This window comes from Paramisgurnus dabryanus, chromosome 13 (genome assembly GCF_030506205.2).
Source record: "Paramisgurnus dabryanus chromosome 13, PD_genome_1.1, whole genome shotgun sequence".
Classification (NCBI taxonomy): domain Eukaryota; kingdom Metazoa; phylum Chordata; class Actinopteri; order Cypriniformes; family Cobitidae; genus Paramisgurnus; species Paramisgurnus dabryanus.
In genome coordinates this window covers 38,748,123-38,753,122 of record NC_133349.1, presented here as the reverse complement: position 1 = coordinate 38,753,122, position 5,000 = coordinate 38,748,123, and the positions used below count along the sequence as shown (strand labels likewise).

The 5,000-nt window shown below is 48.7% G+C and overlaps 17 non-coding genes and 4 pseudogenes across 17 annotated transcripts in view; all 21 read right to left on the bottom strand.

The window, feature by feature from the left end:
• The window catches only part of LOC135742230 (5S ribosomal RNA), a 119-nt gene extending 59 nt beyond the window's left edge, over window positions 1-60 (bottom strand). The window contains exon 1 of the ribosomal RNA XR_010529994.1: window positions 1-60. This exon is cut by the window's left edge and continues 59 nt beyond it. This is a non-coding gene — a ribosomal RNA (5S ribosomal RNA).
• Window positions 61-181: 121 nt separating this feature from the next.
• LOC135742587 (5S ribosomal RNA) lies at window positions 182-300 on the bottom strand (annotated as a pseudogene).
• Window positions 301-420: 120 nt separating this feature from the next.
• LOC135743044 (5S ribosomal RNA) lies at window positions 421-539 on the bottom strand. The gene has a single exon (XR_010530444.1). It is a non-coding gene; the product is annotated as a 5S ribosomal RNA (ribosomal RNA).
• Window positions 540-663: 124 nt separating this feature from the next.
• On the bottom strand, window positions 664-782 carry LOC135742113 (5S ribosomal RNA). Its single transcript, XR_010529943.1, has one exon. It is a non-coding gene; the product is annotated as a 5S ribosomal RNA (ribosomal RNA).
• A 125-nt stretch (window positions 783-907) lies between these two features.
• On the bottom strand, window positions 908-1,026 carry LOC135742241 (5S ribosomal RNA). The gene has a single exon (XR_010529995.1). It is a non-coding gene; the product is annotated as a 5S ribosomal RNA (ribosomal RNA).
• A 125-nt stretch (window positions 1,027-1,151) lies between these two features.
• Window positions 1,152-1,270, bottom strand: LOC135742253 (5S ribosomal RNA). Its single transcript, XR_010529997.1, has one exon. It is a non-coding gene; the product is annotated as a 5S ribosomal RNA (ribosomal RNA).
• Window positions 1,271-1,395: 125 nt separating this feature from the next.
• On the bottom strand, window positions 1,396-1,514 carry LOC135742990 (5S ribosomal RNA). The gene has a single exon (XR_010530392.1). It is a non-coding gene; the product is annotated as a 5S ribosomal RNA (ribosomal RNA).
• Window positions 1,515-1,634: 120 nt separating this feature from the next.
• LOC135743045 (5S ribosomal RNA) lies at window positions 1,635-1,753 on the bottom strand. Its single transcript, XR_010530445.1, has one exon. It is a non-coding gene; the product is annotated as a 5S ribosomal RNA (ribosomal RNA).
• Window positions 1,754-1,878: 125 nt separating this feature from the next.
• Window positions 1,879-1,997, bottom strand: LOC135742266 (5S ribosomal RNA). The gene has a single exon (XR_010529999.1). It is a non-coding gene; the product is annotated as a 5S ribosomal RNA (ribosomal RNA).
• Window positions 1,998-2,122: 125 nt separating this feature from the next.
• On the bottom strand, window positions 2,123-2,241 carry LOC135742278 (5S ribosomal RNA). The gene has a single exon (XR_010530000.1). It is a non-coding gene; the product is annotated as a 5S ribosomal RNA (ribosomal RNA).
• A 125-nt stretch (window positions 2,242-2,366) lies between these two features.
• On the bottom strand, window positions 2,367-2,485 carry LOC135742563 (5S ribosomal RNA; annotated as a pseudogene).
• A 121-nt stretch (window positions 2,486-2,606) lies between these two features.
• LOC135742320 (5S ribosomal RNA) lies at window positions 2,607-2,725 on the bottom strand (annotated as a pseudogene).
• A 120-nt stretch (window positions 2,726-2,845) lies between these two features.
• LOC135743047 (5S ribosomal RNA) lies at window positions 2,846-2,964 on the bottom strand. Its single transcript, XR_010530447.1, has one exon. It is a non-coding gene; the product is annotated as a 5S ribosomal RNA (ribosomal RNA).
• Window positions 2,965-3,089: 125 nt separating this feature from the next.
• Window positions 3,090-3,208, bottom strand: LOC135742289 (5S ribosomal RNA). Its single transcript, XR_010530001.1, has one exon. It is a non-coding gene; the product is annotated as a 5S ribosomal RNA (ribosomal RNA).
• Window positions 3,209-3,333: 125 nt separating this feature from the next.
• LOC135742301 (5S ribosomal RNA) lies at window positions 3,334-3,452 on the bottom strand. Its single transcript, XR_010530002.1, has one exon. It is a non-coding gene; the product is annotated as a 5S ribosomal RNA (ribosomal RNA).
• A 126-nt stretch (window positions 3,453-3,578) lies between these two features.
• Window positions 3,579-3,697, bottom strand: LOC135741782 (5S ribosomal RNA). The gene has a single exon (XR_010529627.1). It is a non-coding gene; the product is annotated as a 5S ribosomal RNA (ribosomal RNA).
• Window positions 3,698-3,822: 125 nt separating this feature from the next.
• LOC135742313 (5S ribosomal RNA) lies at window positions 3,823-3,941 on the bottom strand. The gene has a single exon (XR_010530003.1). It is a non-coding gene; the product is annotated as a 5S ribosomal RNA (ribosomal RNA).
• A 124-nt stretch (window positions 3,942-4,065) lies between these two features.
• LOC135742324 (5S ribosomal RNA) lies at window positions 4,066-4,184 on the bottom strand. The gene has a single exon (XR_010530004.1). It is a non-coding gene; the product is annotated as a 5S ribosomal RNA (ribosomal RNA).
• A 121-nt stretch (window positions 4,185-4,305) lies between these two features.
• LOC135742035 (5S ribosomal RNA) lies at window positions 4,306-4,424 on the bottom strand. The gene has a single exon (XR_010529867.1). It is a non-coding gene; the product is annotated as a 5S ribosomal RNA (ribosomal RNA).
• A 125-nt stretch (window positions 4,425-4,549) lies between these two features.
• On the bottom strand, window positions 4,550-4,668 carry LOC135742336 (5S ribosomal RNA). The gene has a single exon (XR_010530005.1). It is a non-coding gene; the product is annotated as a 5S ribosomal RNA (ribosomal RNA).
• Window positions 4,669-4,789: 121 nt separating this feature from the next.
• On the bottom strand, window positions 4,790-4,908 carry LOC135742499 (5S ribosomal RNA; annotated as a pseudogene).
• Window positions 4,909-5,000: the final 92 nt, after the last annotated feature.

Here is a 5,000-nt window from a genome sequence, read left to right as displayed (position 1 = left end):
CCTGCTTGGCTTCCGAGATCAGACGAGAGCGGGCGTGCTCAGGGTGGTGTGGCCGTAAGCGAGTGCTGACTCGCTTCAATAGACACTTCAAGACTTATGTGGCAACACCATGACATCAGTGAACGCTTACAGAAAGATCGCATTCATGGGAAAAAATGACATAAATAATTAATTAATTAAATGCTTACAGAACCTGGTATTCCCAGGCGGTTTCACATCCAAGTACTAACCAGGCCCGACCCTGCTTGGCTTCCGAGATCAGACGAGAGCGGGCTTGCTCAGGGTGGTGTGGCCGTAAGCGAGTGCTGACTCGATTCGAGAGACACTTCAAAACTAATGTGGCAACGCCATGCCATGGGAGAATGCTTACAGAAAGGACGCATTCATGGGAAAAATGACATAAATAATTAATTAATTAAATGCTTACAGCACCAGGTATTCCCAGGCGGTCTCCCATCCAAGTACTAACCAGGCCCGACCCTGCTTGGCTTCCGAGATCAGACGAGAGCGGGCGTGCTCAGGGTGGTGTGGCCGTAAACGAGTGCTGACTCGATTCGAGAGACACTTCAAGGCTAATGTGGCAACGCAATGACATCGGTAAATGGTTACAGAAAGGACGCATTCATGGGAAAAAATGACATAAAAAATAATTAATTAATTAAATGCTTACAGCACCTGGTATTCCCAGGCGGTCTCCCATCCAAGTACTAACCAGGCCCGACCCTGCTTGGCTTCCGAGATCAGACGAGAGCGGGCCTGCTCAGGGTGGTGTGGCCGTAAGCGAGTGCTAACTCGCTTCGATAGACACTTCAAGACTTATGTGGCAACGCCATGACATCAGTGAACGCTTACAGAAAGATCGCATTCATGGGAAAAAATGACATAAAAAAATAATTAATTAATTAAATGCTTACAGCACCTGGTATTCCCAGGCGGTCTCCCATCCAAGTACTAACCAGGCCCGACCCTGCTTGGCTTCCGAGATCAGACGAGAGCGGGCGTGCTCAGGGTGGTGTGGCCGTAAGCGAGTGCGGACTTGATTCGAGAGACACTTCAAAACTAATGTGGCAACGCCATGCCATGGGAGAACGCTTACAGAAAGGACGCATTTATGGGAAAAAATGACATAAAAAAATTATTAATTAATTAAATGCTTACAGCACCTGGTATTCCCAGGCGGTCTCCCATCCAAGTACTAACCAGGCCCGACCCTGCTTGGCTTCCGAGATCAGACGAGAGCGGGCGTGCTCAGGGTGGTGTGGCCGTAAGCGAGTGCTGACTCGCTTCGATAGACACTTCAAGACTTATGTGGCAACGCCATGACATCAGTGAACGCTTACAGAAAGATCGCATTTATGGGAAAAAATGACATTAAAAAATAATTAATTAATTAAATGCTTACAGCACCTGGTATTCCCAGGCGGTCTCCCATCCAAGTACTAACCAGGCCCGACCCTGCTTGGCTTCCGAGATCAAACGAGAGCGGGCGTGCTCAGGGTGGTGTGGCCGTAAGCGAGTGCAGACTCGATTCGAGAGACACTTCAAAACTAATGTGGCAACGCCATGCCATGGGAGAATGCTTACAGAAAGGACGCATTCATGGGAAAAATGACATAAATAATTAATTAATTAAATGCTTACAGCACCAGGTATTCCCAGGCGGTCTCCCATCCAAGTACTAACCAGGCCCGACCCTGCTTGGCTTCCGAGATCAGACGAGAGCGGGCGTGCTCAGGGTGGTGTGGCCGTAAACGAGTGCTGACTCGATTCGAGAGACACTTCAAGGCTAATGTGGCAACGCAATGACATCGGTAAATGGTTACAGAAAGGACGCATTCATGGGAAAAAATGACATAAAAAAATAATTAATTAATTAAATGCTTACAGCACCTGGTATTCCCAGGCGGTCTCCCATCCAAGTACTAACCAGGCCCGACCCTGCTTGGCTTCCGAGATCAGACGAGAGCGGGCGTGCTCAGGGTGGTGTGGCCGTAAGCGAGTGCTGACTCGCTTCGATAGACACTTCAAGACTTATGTGGCAACGCCATGACATCAGTGAACGCTTACAGAAAGATCGCATTCATGGGAAAAAATGACATAAAAAAATAATTAATTAATTAAATGCTTACAGCACCTGGTATTCCCAGGCGGTCTCCCATCCAAGTACTAACCAGGCCCGACCCTGCTTGGCTTCCGAGATCAGACGAGAGCGGGCGTGCTCAGGGTGGTGTGGCCGTAAGCGAGTGCGGACTTGATTCGAGAGACACTTCAAAACTAATGTGGCAACGCCATGCCATGGGAGAACGCTTACAGAAAGGACGCATTCATGGGAAAAAATGACATAAAAAAATTATTAATTAATTAAATGCTTACAGCACCTGGTATTCCCAGGCGGGCTCCCATCCAAGTACTAACCAGGCCTGACCCTGCTTGGCTTCCGAGATCAGACAAGAGCGGGCGTGCTCAGGGTGGTGTGGCCGTAGGCGAGTGCTGACTCGCTTCGATAGACACTTCAAGACTTATGTGGCAACGCCATGACATCAGTAAACGCTTACAGAAAGATCGCATTCATGGGAAAAAATGACATAAATAATTAATTAATTAAATGCTTACAGAACCTGGTATTCCCAGGCGGTCTCCCATCCAAGTACTAACCAGGCCCGACCCTGCTTGGCTTCCGAGATCAGACGAGAGCGGGCTTGCTCAGGGTGGTGTGGCCGTAAGCGAGTGCTGATTCGATTCGAGAGACACTTCAAAACTAATGTGGCAACGCCATGCCATGGGAGAATGCTTACAGAAAGGATGCATTCATGGGAAAAATGACATAAATAATTAATTATCTAAATGCTTACAGCACCAGGTATTCCCAGGCGGTCTCCCATCCAAGTACTAACCAGGCCCGACCCTGCTTGGCTTCCGAGATCAGACGAGAGCGGGCGTGCTCAGGGTGGTGTGGCCGTAAACGAGTGCTGACTCGATTCGAGAGACACTTCAAGGCTAATGTGGCAACGCAATGACATCGGTAAATGGTTACAGAAAGGACGCATTCATAGGAAAAAATGACATAAAAAAATAATTAATTAATTAATTGCTTACAGCACCTGGTATTCCCAGGCGGTCTCCCATCCAAGTACTAACCAGGCCCGACCCTGCTTGGCTTCCGAGATCAGACGAGAGCGGGCGTGCTCAGGGTGGTGTGGCCGTAAGCGAGTGCTGACTCGCTTCGATAGACACTTCAAGACTTATGTGGCAACGCCATGACATCAGTGAACGCTTACAGAAAGATCGCATTCATGGGAAAAAATGACATAAAAAAATAATTAATTAATTAAATGCTTACAGCACCTGGTATTCCCAGGCGGTCTCCCATCCAAGTACTAACCAGGCCCGACCCTGCTTGGCTTCCGAGATCAGACGAGAGCGGGCGTGCTCAGGGTGGTGTGGCCGTAAGCGAGTGCTGACTCGATTCGAGAGACACTTCAAGGCTAATGTGGCAACGCAATGACATCGGTAAATGGTTACAGAAAGGACGCATTCATGGGAAAAAATGACATAAAAAAAATTATTAATTAATTAAATGCTTACAACACCTGGTATTCCCAGGCGGTCTCCCATCCAAGTACTAACCAGGCCCGACCCTGCTTGGCTTCCGAGATCAGACGAGAGCGGGCGTGCTCAGGGTGGTGTGGCCGTAAGCGAGTGCAGACTCGATTCGAGAGACACTTCAAAACTAATGTGGCAACGCCATGCCATGGGAGAACGCTTACAGAAAGGACGCATTCATGGGAAAATATGACATAAATAAATATTTAATTAATTAAATGCTTACAGCACCTGGTATTCCCAGGCGGTCTCCCATCCAAGTACTAACCAGGCCCGACCCTGCTTGGCTTCCGAGATCAGACGAGAGCGGGCGTGCTCAGGGTGGTGTGGCCGTAAGCGAGTGCGGTCTTGATTCGAAAGACACTTCAAAACTAATGTGGCAACGCCATGCCATGGGAGAACGCTTACAGAAAGGACGCATTCATGGGAAAAAATGACATAAAAAATTATTAATTAATTAAATGCTTACAGCACCTGGTATTCCCAGGCGGTCTCCCATCCAAGTACTAACCAGGCCCGACCCTGCTTGGCTTCCGAGATCAGACGAGAGCGGGCGTGCTCAGGGTGGTGTGGCCGTAAGCGAGTGCTGACTCGCTTCGATAGACACTTCAAGACTTATGTGGCAACGCCATGACATCAGTGAACGCTTACAGAAAGATCGCATTCATGGGAAAAAATGACATAAATAATTAATTAATTAAATGCTTACAGAACCTGGTATTCCCAGGCGGTCTCCCATCCAAGTACTAACCAGGCCCGACCCTGCTTGGCTTCCGAGATCAGACGAGAGCGGGCGTGCTCAGGGTGGTGTGGCCGTAAGCGAGTGCGGACTTGATTCGAGAGACACTTCAAAACTAATGTGGCAACGCCATGCCATGGGAGAACGCTTACAGAAAGGACGCATTCATGGGAAAAAATGACTTAAAAAAATTATTAATTAATTAAATGCTTACAGCACCTGGTATTCCCAGGCGGTCTCCCATCCAAGTACTAACCAGGCCCGACCCTGCTTGGCTTCCGAGATCAGACGAGAGCGGGCGTGCTCAGGGTGGTGTGGCCGTAAGCGAGTGCTGACTCGCTTCGATAGACACTTCAAGACTTATGTGGCAACGCCATGACATCAGTGAACGCTTACAGAAAGATCGCATTCATGGGAAAAAATGACATAAATAATTAATTAATTAAATGCTTACAGAACCTGGTATTCCCAGGCGGGCTCCCATCCAAGTACTAACCAGGCCCGACCCTGCTTGGCTTCCGAGATCAGACGAGAGCGGGCTTGCTCAGGGTGGTGTGGCCGTAAGCGAGTGCTGACTCGATTCGAGAGACACTTCAAAACTAATGTGGCAACGCCATGCCATGGGAGAATGCTTACAGAAAGGACGCATTCATGGGAA